The sequence below is a fragment of the Bubalus bubalis genome, chromosome X (genome assembly GCF_019923935.1).
Source record: "Bubalus bubalis isolate 160015118507 breed Murrah chromosome X, NDDB_SH_1, whole genome shotgun sequence".
Lineage (NCBI taxonomy): Eukaryota > Metazoa > Chordata > Mammalia > Artiodactyla > Bovidae > Bubalus > Bubalus bubalis.
The window spans coordinates 139,758,270-139,763,631 of record NC_059181.1 but is presented as its reverse complement, the minus strand read 5'-3'; the positions used below and the strand labels follow the sequence as shown (position 1 = coordinate 139,763,631).

The 5,362-nt window shown below is 42.9% G+C and overlaps 1 non-coding gene across 1 annotated transcript; it reads left to right on the top strand.

Annotated features, from left to right (window-relative positions):
• The first annotated feature begins 4,657 nt into the window (after nt 1-4,657).
• On the top strand, nt 4,658-4,729 carry TRNAC-ACA. Its single transcript has one exon. It is a non-coding gene; the product is annotated as a tRNA-Cys (tRNA).
• The last annotated feature ends 633 nt before the right edge of the window (nt 4,730-5,362 follow it).

The window sequence follows — 5,362 nt, the reverse complement described above, 5'->3', positions numbered from 1 at the left end:
GCTCTAAGGCCAAAATTTTGAGAATGACCACTGTTTTAGAAGAACAAACTTTTTACCTCGGCCCACAAAGGTACGTTGGTCTCCTGATGACCTGGCTCCTGCCTCTCTCTCCAAACGAGTTGGGCTGGTGTCTCTCTCTAAGAGCCAGTCGCACTGGGTTTCTTTCGAGCCTCACCCTTCCATCCTTCCTCCTGCTCAGGACCATGCATGTTACCCTGTCTGCTTATAATAAGTCTGTCTCCTCCACTCCTCTACCCTTCACCCAACTGAAGCCTAGTCAGTCCTCAGATTTCAAATCTGCAGCTAGTTTTCTACTGCTTTGTAACAAATTGCCAAGACATAGTAGTTGAAAGCAATCTATTATTTCACGCTTATGAAGTCAGAAATCCAGATGGGCTTAACACAGTTTTCTGCTCCAGGTTTTACAAGACCTAAATCAAGGTGTCAACAGAGCTGTGCTTCTTTTTCTGGAGGTTCTGGGGAGAATCCATTTCCAGGCTCATTCAGGTTGCTGGCAGAATTCATTTCCAAGTGGTCATAGAAGTCAGGTCTCTATTTCTGTGCTGGCTAGTGGCCAGAAGTCATTCCCAGTTTCCAAAAGCCACCCACATTTCTTGCCTTGTGGTCCCCTCCATCTTTACACCAGCTGAGCCTATGCATAACATCAATCTCTGCAGCAATGGCCAATTTGATCATGAGCACAGTGGCAATGCTAGAGATGGCTGTGGAAAGAAGCTAATTGGTGTTTACTTGGTAATTAAAATCCTCCTTTCCTGAAGTTACCCTTTGGTGGACATTCACATGGGACACAAAGTATCTACAAGTGTTTTGACCATTCAGAGAGGTCTGCTGCTGCTGCTAAGTCGCTTCAGTCATGTCCAACTCCGTGCGACCCCATAGACAGCAGCCCACCAGGCTCTGCCGTCCCTGGGATTCTCCAGGCAAGAACACTGGAGTGGGTTGCCATTGCCTTCTCCAATGCATGAAGGTGAAAAATGAAAGTGAAGTCGCTCAGTCGTGTCCGACTCTTCGCGACCCCATGGACTGCAGCCTACCAGGCCCCTCAGAGAGGTCTATCCATGTACTTTTCCCCAAAATTGCTTTGTAACCAATTTCCCAACTGTGATCCTTTCAAGTCTTTGGACAACCAGTCCAACCACTGGACACAACCCATGAATAAGATACATAGTTGCACATCTGGCTATTTCTCCTTCCAAGCAGAGTGAACACACTGGTACACCTTTTGGAGTTCTGCCCACTGGAAGGATGTTTTTCCACCACTGTCCTTCAGGGATGTCCTGGAAAAAGGTTGCAATACTACAGCTGTCCGCTTTGGGATAGTGCCTGCTTATCGTGCAGAACCATCCTTAAACCAGGTCCAAGTCTTCTCTTTCTCTGTCAACTGATTGTGCCATAGGTGTGCCTATGTTGTGCCATAGGTGTGGCTGAGAAAGAGAAGGCCATGTAGCAGGAGTAAGGACAATGAGCATTTGAGCCACTTTTTCAAGTAACTCACTGTGCCTTCAGGGCCTGCTCCTGTCTGATCACGTTTACACCACTTCCATTTGATGCCAGATGCTGCTCTGCATGCCCAGCTTTATGGCTTGGTGGGTCAGATCACACCCAGTTCATGATGGGCAGCTCAGCCCATATGGTAACTTGGTGGCTCATAGGTAAACATTCAGTCCCTGCTAATATGCAAAGGGCTTCCCTGGTAGCTCAGCTGGTAAAGAATCTGATTGCAATGTGGGAGACTTGGGTTCGATCCCTGGGTCTTGAGAAGATCCCCTGAAGAAGAGAAAAGCTACCCACTCCAGTATTCTGGCCTGGAGAATTCCATGGAATGTGTAGTTCACGGGGTTGCAAAGAGTCAGACATGACTGAGCAACTTTCACTTTCAACGTGCAAAGAGCTATTTTTCAAAGGCCTTCCCTTGTGGCTCAGTTGGTAAAGAATCCACGTGTAATTTGGGAGACCTGGGTTCAATCCCTGGGTTGGGAAGATCCCCTGGAGGAGGGCATGGCAACCCACTCCTGTATTCTTGCCTGGAGGATCCCCATGGACAGAGGAGCCTGGTGGGCTACAGTCCATGGGGTCGCAAAGAGTCAGACACGACTGAGCAACTAAGCACACATGTATGTTTTTCAAAAGGAGACTAATTATGCGTGGACAATGGTAGATCCTTGCTTCAAAATCCTAAAGGCCTGCATGGCAATTCACCTATGGTGCTCTACCAAAGGCTCCAAACATCGTCCCTTGTCTGTACTAATGCTTCAAGCACCTTTGCCTCTGCTGGATCCTCTAGCCCACGTGGCAGAGCAACTTGCACAGCAGCCTGGACCTGGTGCAGAGCCTTTGGTTATAAGCCCCATTCAAAACTTTTTGAGTTATTTGGTAAACAGGCTGGAGTAATACATAAATAAAGAATATGTTGCCTCCAAACTCTGCCTGGCACCCTGGGATCCAAGTGCTCCAACTGCATTTAGGTTTCTCAGTTCATTGACAGTGGTTCCCACTGTAAGGTCTGGCTTACAGAAGAGTGATCACGGAGCTCTTCAATGATGCCTGAGTTCCCTTCACAAATGAATTCCTCACAATATGGGTGAAAAGTATGTCTTCTGGAAACTCCCAATACATATGAGCACATTTTAAATGACAATCCACTCTAATATTACAATCTTCCTAAACTTTTGGGTCCCTTCCTCTACAATAAACCAACGAATGTAGATTTCCAGCTCACCCCACAATGGGCCACCTTTTAGTCCATGATCGAGTCTACCAACCAACCAGACTGTTAGAGCCCTTTTCTTTCACCACTTTGTCAAGGGACATTAGGAGCAACCAGCTAACAGCATTATACTTGTTAGTGTTCCAAAATGTTCAAAAGTATTATATGGAAAGTCATCTAGCTCTCTGCTTCTCCTAAGCAGTCCATTAGGAGTATCCAGTGATGAAAGTGTTAGTCACTCAGTCATGTCCGACTCTGTGACCCCATGGACACAGTAACCCCATGGGCTACTCATGGTAGCCCACCAGGCTCCTCTGTCCACGAAATTCTCCAGGTAAGAATACTGGAGTGGGTTGCCATTTCCTTCTCCAGGGGATCTACCCGACCCAGGGATCAAACCCAGGTCTCCTGCACTGCAGGCAGATTCTTTACTAGGTCTGAGCCACCAAGGGAATATCTCTGTTGCCAGATCACACTGTGGACAATCAGTGTTCTTGTTACTGGAAATACTGTAGAGTCATTAGTGTATTTTAATCTAAACAGATTAAAGAATCAATTCCAGGAATCTTAGAAGCAATTCAAAAACTCATCCTTAATATTTTGTTTCTCTAGAACCACTCCAGACCAAAACCAGTCTAAGACCAATTTAACCATATAGCTGTGTGATAGTTTCTTCATTAATGCTAATTTTGAAAAATATGATTTTTATCACTTTCCTTGTTCCTATGATATGCCTTACCAACTGTTGCTCTTTTTCTCTATCCCTTTTTTATTTAAAAAAAAACCATTAAAACAATTTTACATTCCAAATGAATTATTTCTTATTTTTCTCTTTTCTAAAAATAAGAATGCCAATGTGTACTTCAAATATTGAATATTTTCCTATTGGAATCATCCTCCTCTTTATCTGTACCAGATACTCTTCTTGATGTAAAGAATTTTGATGCTATTAGTCACAGTCGTGATCTTGTCTTTTTTCCCTTAAGGTAACCGGTCCAATGATTTAATGGAATAATTAAGTGTTCCAAGATAATTGCTGTCATTTTTAATTCTAAAAGGAATCCCATTCAAGACTGTTTACAAACTATTTCCCCCGACACACCACGAAACTAGCACAGCCTTCACCAAGTCCTGGAACATCTGTTCAGTTTAAAGGCGAATAAAAGCAAAGAAAGAAAGAGAGAGAAGGGAGAGAGGGAGGAGAGAGGAAGGGGGAGGGAGGGAAGGAAGGAAGGTGGAAGGAAGGAAAGAAACAAAACTTGAATACATAACTCATATTTCCCAAAACCTCAATATCTTCTACTTCAGTCACCAGAGAAAATGGGAGCTACTGTTAGATCTGATTCATGGTTATCTATTTATTTCAGTTACCTTGGGACAATACTAGAAATTCATCTGGTGCTAGGGTATGTTCAATTCTTTCCTTCCTTCATTCCTTCTTTCATTTATTCTGTAACTACTTACCGTTGATTTCTTTATGCATAACACTATGCAAAATGCTATGTAAGATATAATGAAATTTAATGCAAGGCTAATTCCTATCAATGTTCTAAAAAAACATTAAATACCCTTGTGAAAAAAGAGACACATAAATTTAATTAACGTTTGTCAGAATTAAGGTGATTCATGCTTCAGAAGACCTAGTTCTCTTAAGTCCAGATTATGTATGATACTTTTAGGAAGCCATCAGTTGCTGAGATACCAAAAAAAAAAAAAAAGCCTTTGTGAATGTCAGATGAATACAAAATGGTACTTGCAGAATTCACTTTATCCCTGCCCCTCAAAACTCATCACTTTGAATGTGAAGGACATATTCTGGCAACCTATCAAATATTTGAATTATTTTTATGTCACTTAAATTTTCAAAGAACACACTATGTTACTTACTCTTCAATTAAACAAAGTTTTATGGAGTGCTACCATGTGGCTTCCCTGGTGGCTCAGATGGCAAAGCGTCTGCCTACAATGCAGAAGACCTGGGTTCGATCCCTGGGTAGGGAAGATCCCCTGGAGAAGGAAATGGCAACCCACTCCAGTATTCTTGCCTAGAGAATCCCCATGGACAGAGGAGCCTGGTGGGCTACAGTCCATGGGGTCGCAAAGAGTCGGACACGACTGAGCGACTTCACTTCACCATGTGCCTCACACTGTCCTGGTCCTGAGGATACAGCAGAGAACAAAAGTGACAAAAATTCCTGTTCTTCTGGAGCTTACCTTGCAGCAGAGGGAGATAAATGAGAAATCAAATAGAGACATGAAACAGGAAAATCTCATATAAGGATATGACATGCAGTTATAAGAAGAATTGGCATGCTCATTCTCAAATATTAGCTATTTTTTGTCCCATCACAAATGGAACTAACAGTTGTTTGCTGTTTCCCACTTTGCTCTTCATTTGTGCTATTAACAGGCTGTATCTGTAATATATAACCATCTTGTTTGAGGGATACTTTCATAGATTCAAAGATTCATTGAAATAGAGTCTATTTTCCCCAGATTCCACTGATCAGATTGTACTAGGATTGTGGCAAAAGTATCAAAATCTTGCCCACTCTTCAGATCCCACTTATTTGACCAATATCACCTTTGATAGATACCCCATATTTTTCTAAGAATTCCCATGAGTGCTGTCAG